The sequence below is a fragment of the Vipera berus genome, assembly GCF_964194415.1.
Source record: "Vipera berus genome assembly, chromosome: 4".
Lineage (NCBI taxonomy): Eukaryota > Metazoa > Chordata > Lepidosauria > Squamata > Viperidae > Vipera > Vipera berus.
Window position 1 is genome coordinate 27,143,804 of NC_138206.1, and position 11,683 is coordinate 27,155,486.

Here is an 11,683-nt window from a genome sequence, read left to right on the forward strand (position 1 = left end):
AAATTCAGAATTAGCTGAGGTTGTTCAACAATGTTATGAATAAAAAGGATATTGTTAGATATAACAACAATGATAATACTAATAAAGTTGGAAGGGACCTTGGAGGTCATCTAGTCCAACCCCCTGCTCAGGCAGGAAATGGCTGTCCAGTCTCTTCTTAAAAACTTCCAGTGTTGGAGCATTTACAGCTTCTGGAGGCAGGTTGTTCCACTGATAAATTGTTCTAACTGTCAGGAAACTTCGCCTTAGTTCTAGGTTGCTTCTCTCTTTGGTTAATTTCCCTCCGTTGCTTCTTATCCTGCCTTCAGGTGCTTTGGAGAATAGCTTGATTCTCTTCTTTGTGGCAACCCGAGATATTGGAACACTGCTATCATGTCACCCCTAGTCCTTCTCTTCATTAAACTAGACATACCCAATTCCAGCAACCGTTCCCGATATGTTTTAGCCTCCAGTCCCCCAATCATCTTTGTTGCTCTCTTCTCTGTACTCTTTCTAGAATCTCAACATCTTTTTACATTGTGGTGACCAAAAATGGATGCAGTATTCCAAGTGTGGCCTTACCAAGGCATTGTAAAGTGGTACTAACACTTCACATGATCTTGATTCTATTCCTTTGTTAATGCAGCCTAGCACTGTGTTGGCTTTTTTGGCAGCTGTAGCACACTGCTGGGTCATATTTAAGGGACTGTCCACTAGGACTCTGAGAGCCCTCTCACAGTTGCCACTGTTGAGCATCACCTATACTATACCTATGCATTTGGTTTTTCTTGCCTAAATGTGGAACCTTACTTTTTTCACCATTGAATTTTATCTTGTTAGGTAGTGCCCAATCTTCAAGTCTGCCAAGATCCTTCTGTATCTTAAGCCTATCTTCTGGAGTGTTGGCTAGTCCTGCCAGCTTGGTGTTGTCTGCAAATTTGATGAGTTCCCCATCTATCCCCTCATCCAAATCATTGATGAAGATGTTGAAGAGCACTGGGCCCAGAACAGAGCCCTGGGGCACCCCACTACACACTTCCTTCCATGTACATGCAGTTCCATTGAGGACCACACGCTGAGTACAGCCGGTCAGCCAGCTATGAATCCATCTGGTGGTGATACTATCTAACCCACATTTTTTATCTTATCAAGTAGTAGGTTGTGGTCTACTTTATCAAATGCCTTACTGAAGTCCAAGTAAATTACAGGTGAAATGAGGACCCAGATTGTTGGGGGCAATAAGCTGACTTTGTAAAAATGCCACTGGGGGGGGGGGGCGAAAGCCCTAATAAGCAGGCATATACATAGAATGGAGGCTATTGCTAAGCACATTAATTTGTGCTTCTTAGATTGTAAGCTGCCCTGAGTCTTCAGAGAAGGGCGGGATATAAATGGGATAAAAAAAACTGGCAAGGGGGATCATTAAACCACTCTTTTGCCAATGTGGCATAAGCTCCACTCCTTTTATACACACATGACATCATACATTTGCATGAAAAGGGCAAAGTTTGCACTGTAGCAACAAGACACAGCTTTTGTCATTAGAAAGTGCTGAATCGCACAGATCTTACTGCAAACAATAGTGATTGATTGTAAACTAATATGAGTCAGCAGTGAAATCTGGCTCCTAAAGAGGCAATTGCAGCTTTAAGCTCTTATCAACAAAAGTATTGTCTCCAGAGTTATATTTTTATGGACTACATTCAGAAGGTAGAGAACTGTCTAATGGGGAATGTACAAAAAGAAATTTTGTATCTGCTCCCTGGTTTGCAACATTGGGGTTTATATAGTTTTTTGTTTTCAATTTTTGTTGTGCTCCACTCGGAGCTGAGTGCTGTGGTGTGGTATACAAACATAATAAATGTGATTTCTTCTGAATAGCGTTGTTATTACAGTTCATAAAATTTGTGAGCTTTTAAATTCCAGAATTCTTAAATCCAGAGCAAGAAATGGAGGAAACAAGTCGGATCAATCTTTAGGTTTGCAATTGAAAATCCATCTGAGAGGCGGCTTGGGGACTGAGTGAAACACAAAATAGCAATTTGAGATATGCAACAATCCCCCACCCCGCGCAACATTTAATTTCCGAACTCTGTTTCACTCTTAATTACCACGACGAGAACCTCATCAGCCTCAGGTGGCGCTTTTCTATGATCACGTCCCTACGCCAAGAAATAACGGGACGGCGGAGGCTTTCGAACGAGCGGTTCTGAATACAGCATGGAAAGTGAGTGTTCCACGAATGAAGGTAATGATAATTTCTTAATGATAATTAAGGCACAGGTAGTTTTCACGTCATGCTACGAAGAATGCTGAGGACTGAAAGAGATACGTCGACCAGAAAGCAGTGGGCTGGAAAGAATTATCTGTTGCCAGGCCCCGTTTCTAGGCAACTACGGCGGCGGGACCAAGAACCGTGACGCTCTACTTGCAGGGAAGAACCTCTATGGTTGTGGCCGTTCTGCCTTCTTCTCCGTGGTTGGTGGGGTGTTTGGCTGACAACCCGGAGGTTAGGAGGGGGTGATGGAACGGGAAGGAGCACTTGATCCAGCAACGCGTAAGCGTGAGTACGAAGCAGGCAAGGGAGGAGGAGGAATATTAGGCTTTGTGTGCTTAACACTTAACTCGGTTTCTTCTTGGAGCCGTGGAGACTTTGCAAGAAATATCGTGTTTTAATGGGATGTTAGAAATGTTGCTTAGGAGAGGAATCCTCAGTTAGAATAGAATAGAGTAGTATACTTTATTTGGCCAAGTGTGATTAGACACAAAGAATTTGTCTCTGGTACAGAGACGTACGTGCAAAACAACAGAATCATCATCATCCCAATAATGGGTAGTAACTAAGATAAGGAGAATAAATTGTAGTACAGCCATACTACATGGGTAAATATACATAGGTATTGGATAAATATAAAGAGAATCGACTATAGGTGCAGCTCTTGATCCGTTTTTTCCCCCCGGAGTAAACCTTATTCAATTAAAAGGGACATCGGAATAGTCGTGCATGAGAGAATAGTCATACATGAGGTCGTATCGCAAAGCTACAGCTCATGCTTCTCTTTGTGGGAAGGCTACTGAACAGATGTCCTCATTCCTGAATATGAGTGCGCTGAAATCAATTTCAGGCATGTTGATGTAGAAGCGAATTCTCTGAGAGGTGGAATTTCGTTCTGAGCGCAGAACTACATTATAAAGTTTTCTTGTTTTTAGATAAGATGTGTGAGCAGTGCCAGGCTAAACGAACAGATACCACTCCCCACCCCCACTACATTTCGTCAACTCATTCTGTGAGCTATTACCAGATAATTAAGTGCCAATTTTAAATGCTCAATTTAAGAGGGGAATATGTTATCAGTTATTTAGTTTTGTAATGGGTATTCCATTAATTCCCAATAAAACAAAATGGGGGTAGGGTTGTGCAATCCTTTTAATATTGCACAAAATGAAAACTACTTTCTCTACTCTCTAATCCAAATCCTGTGGAAGCACTTTCTGAGTTCTGGCTCAATTAATTTTCAGTCTGACCTAAGGGAGAAATTATGAAATACATATAGAATAAGTCATATTTAACACTGAGTTTAATTTTAAAACATGTTTAAATTGAACAAAGCAACATTTATTTTTACTTTTCATTGGCTCTTACTTCTGGCCTGCTGTTGTTTTTGGAAAGGACTCTTGGTTTGAAAAAGTTGCAGTCTGCTAGTTGAAATTACTGAAGAGGAAGTAATCTTTCAGATAGTAGCAATCTAATCAAGAAATTTGAATTTCTGAATGGCAATATTTATGCACAAATCAAATTAAATAAGAACTCTATCCGACTCTTAATTTCTCTGTCACCAAACCTTATAACAGAAAGAATCTTGGGCTGTCTTTTTTAAATCTGTGTCACAGTCTGACCATACTTTCCAAATAGAAAAGTGCCAGATAAATCTAGGAAGAATTGGAAGAGAGCAGCATTTCTTTTTTAAAAAAAATCACTCTGAATGTTTTCCACCATCTTTATTTTTTAAAGATATAACTGAATTCTTGAAGTATGTTTAATATGCAAATTCTTTCATAAAGGATCCTTTCTGTCCTCAAAGGATCTCTCTGTACTTCCAACTATTTCTTCTTTATTTTTAGTACTACTGTGCACACTTCTCTGACATATTTAAAATGTGAGTAAGCTTGACCCAGGGAAGTTGTTTCTTTACCTGTACCTTTCAGACAATTGTGCTTAATTAGGCCTGTAATAATATTCCAACCTGTTCAATACTAACAGAACAAGCTTGTTCCTTAAGGACCTTCCTTAAACTTCCTTTAGTTTAAAGCAGAAATGTCAAACTCGTGACGTCATGTGATGTCGCGCAACGTATAGGGACAGGTTTGCCATTGCAGGCAATGGGTGGGCGCAGCTTCTGCATGACGCATCCAGCCTGCAGGGCGGCAGTTTGATACCCCTGGTTTAAAGTTAGTACTGTATTTACTTATGATGTCTTACCAATTATGTTGCTGCAGGCACACTTCATGTTTAGGAGGAGTTGGGATTCTATCTGTTGCCTCTTACAGGTAATCCTTGACATAGAACCACAATTGAGCCCAAAAATTGTTAAGCAAGACAATTGTTTAATGAATTTTGCCCCATTTTATAACCTTTCTTGCCACAGTTAAATGAATCACTGCAGTTGGTAAGATAGTAACATGGTTAAGTGAATCTGACTTCCCCATTGATTTTGCTCGTCAAAAGGTCCCAGATGACTCTGGGACACTGCAACCATCAGAAATACATGTCAATTGCCAAGCATCCAAATTTTGATCGTGTGACCATGGGGATTCTGCAATGGTTGTAAATGTGATTTTTTTTTAAGACAGTGCTGTCATCCTTGAATTCAAACATGGCATATAAGTCACTTTTCTCAGTCCAATTGTAACATTGCACAGTCACTAAACAAATGATTTTGTGCATTAACTGTGTTTGGATGATACACATCTAGATAGAAACTTGCTAGTTTGGTCCTAAAATATGCATGCATGTCCAAAAATGTGCATAAAATATGCAGAATTAAAATAATCATGTTCCCAGAACATTGTTTTGAGATAGGGCAAGTAGAAAAAAAGAAAATGGTATAACTGGTAGTGGTACAGTGATGGGTATGAGAAATAGGGAAAGGAAAGGTCTAAGAACAGTGAAGATGTGGGCAGAACACTGTCACCCTTGAATTTGAAGATGGCATATCCAACTAGCCCACCTTCCCCTTGCCTGATGTTTGGTTGAACCAATTGGATATTCCTATCTACCAGTAAGACTTCTCAGGAATATACCGTATTTTCCGACGTATAAGACTACTTTTTAACCCATGAAAATCTTCTCAAAAGTCAGGGGTCGTCTTATACGCTGGGTGCTGAAAATTTAGGGACAGGGCTGGCTGGAAAACCTGGAGCGGATCTCCCATTTAGTCTGCACAGGGAAAGCGGGACCAATTGGAGAAGAAGCTGCAGTCTGTGATTTTTTACAGGCTGGGGTCTGGGCGTCTTTCCTTCTAAAGTTGAAGAGCAGCTGTAGTATATCCCAACTTGAAAGGCAGGTGGGGAAGGCAGCAGCCAGAGCAGCGGCTTAGCTCTAAGGACACATTTGACTCAGGAACTGGGCGGGCTGGCTGGAAAACCTGGAGCGGATCTCCCATTTGGTCTTTTTTTTTAATCCCATTTATATCCCGCCCTTCTCCGAAGACTCAGGGCGGCTTACAATTTAAAGCACAAATCAATGTGCTTAGCAATAGCCTTCATTCTGTGTATATGCCTGTTTATTAGGGCTTTCACCCCCCCCCCCAAGCAGCATTATTACAAAGTCAGCTTATTGCCCCCAACAATCTGGGTCCTCATTTTACCTACCTTGGAAGGATGGAAAGCTGAGTCAACCTTGAGCCTGGTGGGATGCGAACCTGCACTAATTGCAGGCAGCTGGTGTTACTTAAGGCTCCGCGCAGGGAAAGCTTTAGAGTGAATTAGGAAAAGTGAAAAAGTGAATTAGGAAAATAGGGAACGGTTGCTGGAATTGGGTATCAGCCCTCAGAAACCTAAAAAATGACCAGGCCATCATGATTCTACCCACAGACAAAGGCCAAACCATGGTTGTTATGGACAGCACAATATTTACAAAAGCAAAAAAAATACTAGAAGACAAATAAACTTACATTCGCACAAGTACTAACAGAATACAAAAACTAGAAGAGCGGATTAAGAGAACTCTCAGTGACCTCAGTAAGAAAGGCCAAGTTACTCATCCTCCCACACTTCTACAGATGCCCCCAAATACACAAACTTGACATACCTCTCAGTCCAATCATATCATTACAGGGGAACCCTACATAAAACATTGCAAAAGAATAACAAGGCTTGGGCACCTCATGAGAGGAAGCAAACACTCCATCAACTCTCCAGTACGGTGCCTTCAAACAGAGGATGAAATCATGGCCTCTTCTGATATTTACATCCATAGATCTGGAATTAGCCAAAGAATCTATGACCACATTACTCCACAGCACATCTGGCTTAACCAAATACACAAAGATTGAAACACCCAGGATTATGGATCTCAGAAACCTCTGCCTAACCACATACTTCCAATTTGATGTACAAATTAAAGGTACACCTATGGAATCACCGTTTTTAGGAGCTATAGTAGAGGTCATCATGCAACGTCTAGAAGCCATAACACTTAAAAAAATACAACCGAAAATGTGGATCAGGCACCTTCACCATAATAAAAAAGACCAATTAGAGAACACTTATAGAACCATCAATCACATTTTCAAAAGAATCCACTTTACCGTAGAAGAAGAAGGAAGAAAACAACTTACTACCCTTCGTGGACATTCTGATCAGGAGAGACCACAATGGCAAACTAGAAACTCATCCATAGAGAAAAATCACCCATGGCAACCAAGTGCTCCACTATCAAAACAACAACCCTACCACCCACAAGAAAAACTGCATAAGAACTTTATTTAGGCAAGCACAAACTCACCTAGCATTCCTTGAAACAGGAAAAGGAAAGAGCAACATACAACATATCCAACAAAATGGATATCCACACAACTTTATCAAAAAGTGCCTGACCAAAACAAGCCCTATAAAAAAAGCACTCCCATACATCAAGAACATCTCAGAAACCACCAACAGACTACTGTAAGTACATATAATCAGTGCAGCACACAAGCCATCTAAAGCTTTTCAAAATAACCTAAGTAAATCAAAAGCCCCAGAAGCCCCAGAAAAAAACCACACAACATACAGTGTAATGACTGCAAAAAACACTGTAGGACAAACAGGCAGAAGACTAGCAGAACGCATCAATGAAAACCATCTGAGTCAGAAGATATGATGAAAACTCTTCAATTTCACAACATATGGACAGACTTAACCATAAGTCCAAGAATTTCAGTTGGGAAACTGTGACCCATCGTAGACCAGGACAAGTTCAAAAATGTCGGAATTTTTAGAAGCCTGGCACTTCGACAGGTTAGCCATCAGTGGACGCATAGACATAAACAATATCTATAGACTATGCAAAACAGACAATCAACAAAAAGAGAACAAAAAGACTAAAGTACCTCTCCACCAGCAACCATCAACCGGATCAGTATAGATTAACTCCATGATTAACATCAGACCAACAATCAAGTAAACAGTACACCCAGTCAAGAAGCTGCTAAACAAACCAACAGTAAACAATGCAGCCAAAGAATCTCTAAGACCACCCCCAGCAATACTGATAAAGCAAGCTATTAGAATATAAACTGAGAGCAATTCCCATTCCTTACTAGCACTGATGATGTTACTTAGTTTGGTTAATGAAACATCTACAAGAAAACAGCCAAGCTCAGAGAGCACCAAGGACCCCTCATTTCAACCCTGAGCTACAAATATTCTCCTTTACAGATAGCCTCAACTTACAACAGTTCATTTAGTACCATGCAAAGTTACAATGGCACTGTTGTGATTCAGGGTCAGCCTGTGGGTTCGGCAGTTGGGTCGGACGATTCAGAGGAGGAGGGGAGTGTTGGAGAGCTTGCTGATGAGAGCCCTCAGCCAGGCCCCTCCCATCTGGTTACGACGCAGACCCAGTTGTGTGAGCCTGACAGCGTGGATGAAGATGACCCACAGCTGGCCCTGTTCAAGGACGCCCGACGCAGGAGGCAGTCAATCAGCAGTAAACAGAGAAAGGCAATGGGGCACCTCGGAAGGAGGCAGAGAGAAGCCATGCTCTGAACTGTTTAAAAGGGGAATGCGTGGGAGGGCTGGTTTGCTGAAGGCAACTGTTTGAATAGCTCCTGTTTCATGGTTCGTGTCTTGTTTTGCTCTGTTTTATGTTAATAAATTTGGCAGGCTTAGTTCCAGCCTCTTGCCGTTTGTAAAGGGGTTGTCCCTGCTTTTTCTGCAGGGCCGGTAGTAGGCTGGTACAGAACAGGCACTGAAAAAAGTGACTTATGACCATTTTTCATGACTAGCAGCAGCCCCATGGTAACACGATCAAAATTCAGACATTTGGCAACTGGCTCCTATTTGTGATGGTTGCAGTGTCCTTGGGGAGTCATGTGATCACCTTTTGAGACCTCCTGACAAGCAAAGTCAATAGAGAAGCCAGATTTACTTAACAAAAGTGTACTAACTGAATAGCTGCAGTGTTTTCACTAACAATTGTGGCAAGAAAGGCCATAAAATGGGACAAAACTCACTTAACACATGTCTCATAGCAGCAGAAAGATTGGACTCAATTGTGGTTGTAAGTCGAGGACTACCTGTGTTAGAACTCTGAATTGCCTGAAACAGTTTCACTGAAAATTGAAGCCATAATGTACTTAAAACTTTTTTTTCCATTACCCAGTCTCTGTGTTTTCCTTTTCTGGAATGCAGTATCACAAAGCTTACAGTTTTGGCAAATTGGTTTCTGCCAAACATAACACCATCACAGCTCCAGAAGTTTTATTTTTTTTATTTATTTATATTTCCAGAAAACATTCCTCTAGAACACTGGTGAATTATTCAGGAACCTTTGGGAAACCTGAGATAGTTGCTTGTAGGTAAGCAAGTCTCAAGCTTTGGTATTGTTTGGTAGCACTGCCTTGAGGCTCCACATGAAGTTTTGATAATGGATCCAGTGGCAAAGTTCTGCAAAAACCTCAAAAATCCGAAAGGCTGTCTGTCAATTTTTATCTAGAGAGACATCAGGGCATGTTTCTTTGCTTCTTGCTTTCTGTTTCCCTTATGCAGTTTCTTTTTTATCTCTTGATAGTAAGGATAGTATATGGAGGTAAGGATGTGAAGGAAGTTGAAAGCAGGGGAAGCAAAGAGGGCATGGTTTTTAACACAAGAAAACAAAACTATTGCTTTCTTTTTTCTTTAGGGATTCCTGCATTTTTTAACAAACAAACTCCTGAATCTGTGAAACTCAACAGACAACCCTTTATGGTGTGAGATTTTGTGATTTAAAACTTCCCTGGCACATGTGAGATTTAAAAACCCAAAATTTGATACTCACAGCTCGAAGACAAGTCTGGTTAACAAAAACAAAGATTTATTGAAAAGAAAATTGAAGATTAAAAAAAAAGAAAGCATTTGCAAACGCGGCCTCCTAGACCCTTCCCAAATTGGATTGGGTTCCAAGAGCGCAAAGAGCAGTTTTCAGCCGTACATTTTTATACTCTTTCACGATATACACCCCCCTAAGAAGCTTAAGTCATTCTTGAAGTTGTTTCACATCTCTAGAAGGTCTTCTTTGAAGTTTTTTTTCACATCCCTAGAAGATCATTCTGACCATTTCCATCACTATCTTTACTTGTAATTTTTACTTTGGGCCGATATTCCTGTCTCTCTTAAGCCCTTCGCAAGTCCTTCATTTATGAGTCACTCTGCCTGGGTAGGAAACAGATAACCTCACACATTGGTGTTACATTTTTATACAATTTATAAAAGAATAACCTGTATTGTTTACTTCACACAGGAAAGTTATTTTAGCTGCTATTAAAAAAAACCCTTCATTAAAAGAGTGAGTAGCAAGACCAGGTAAGTCTTTTCCTTCCTCTTGGCTCGAACAAGATAATTGGAGCAAGTTACATCCTTGATCTGAATTCAGATTGGGGCAGGATGAATGAAAGCTTGCTTGAATTTCCTATGACACTATTTTTTCAGACCCACACTGGCTTTTTTTTGGCATTTTCAGCTAATCTCTCTGAATATACCAACTCTGTTCATTTTGCTTGTGGCATAAATAACCTTCCCTGCTGAAAGATTAAGTCCTCATTCTCCAGAATTTCCGACTGGTGGTTCATGTTACAATTGTACTGTCACCTGATATATAATCAGTTGCAACAATCTCAGTTCCACTCCTAACACTAACTATGTTTTCTTCTAGAAGGAGAACTACTGGTTGATGATGGCAAAAACCAGGAATCTGGTAGTACCTTTTACGACAAATAGATTTTTTTATATTAATGAAGTTTGTCGGAAAAGTTACCAGTTTCCTGACTTTTTGGATGTCCTGTGATAGGTTTCAGGAGACCGAGATGACCTTGGCAGAAGCAGTCAAGATGTTGTTCTGAATGTTGAGAAATAAATGGCTACTTCAGAGAATATCTACTCTAAAAAAAAATCTTCCAGTTTATCTTGTATTAACACGTCTCCACAGCTCTTCTACTAATAAAACATTATTTACTGACTTTGCCCTGTATAAATAGGCCATTAGGTATCAATGAAGCAAATGGCAGGCTTATGTTATGAAGCCAATATAGATCCTTCCTTTTTCCTGTTATGTTTTTCAGCATGAGCATGTGTGTACATGCACACCCAGACACACAAACACATGGTCAGAATGCTGAGAAATTTCTTAATTACTTCCATTGCAAAATTGATTTCTCTTAATGCTGATCCAGCACTACCCTGCAGCTTTCTCACTCTTAAGCTTATTTAACTTGATTGTGGAATGAACTAATTTCATTTCCCTAAATTATATTAATGTTATTTATAGTCAAAGATAAACTCTTAGTTATACATTGCACATAGGAAGATAATCATAAGGAAATGAAAGAACAATTGTCATGAACAATTAAACCAAATTAAATAATCTTTAACATAATGATTATTTAGATTGTCGTTATAGCTGATATGTTCAAAGCTGATGTACTGTTCTCTCACTGTTTTGCCATGAAATCTAAGGTTCTTGTATCTTGAACTTTGCACATTTTACATTTCCCTGGAAAAATGTGTAATCGTTTAATTACCTGTCAACCTTTGAAAGATATTTATTATACAAACTGGAACAGCTTTCCCCCACTTGGTATTTTTTTTTTAGTAATATTGACCATGCTGATTTTTTTAGTAATATTGACCATGCTGATTTGTAATGTAGGAAGTGAAGCCCAACAAATGTAGAGGCCAGTAAGTTGGGAAAAACTGGTTTACCCAAACAGTCACTAGAACTTGTGTTACTACATATTCAGCAGCTTTTGACAATTGATGATGAGCATTTGAGGAACAAACTTGAGCACCTCTGTTTATAAGCGGAAACCCTGCAAACTCCGCATTTTTGACATCTTAGACTTCAGTTGAAGTCTATGTAGTTAATTAAATTTTGTGCTTTCCCATATTTTTCAGTTGCACATATGGTAATTCTGAAGTAACTTCCTTTTTTCAACTTGAGGGGTCCTTGGTGCTCTCTGAGCTTAGT

At 39.9% G+C, this 11,683-nt stretch overlaps 1 protein-coding gene across 1 annotated transcript in view; it reads left to right on the forward strand.

Annotated features, from left to right (window-relative positions):
- Positions 1-2,421: 2,421 nt before the first annotated feature.
- The window catches only part of B4GALT4 (beta-1,4-galactosyltransferase 4), a 29,652-nt gene continuing 20,390 nt past the window's right edge, over positions 2,422-11,683 (forward strand). The window contains exon 1 of the mRNA XM_081326434.1: positions 2,422-2,542. The gene's annotated coding sequence lies outside the window, so the exon portion shown is untranslated. The remainder of the gene's footprint in view (positions 2,543-11,683) is intronic.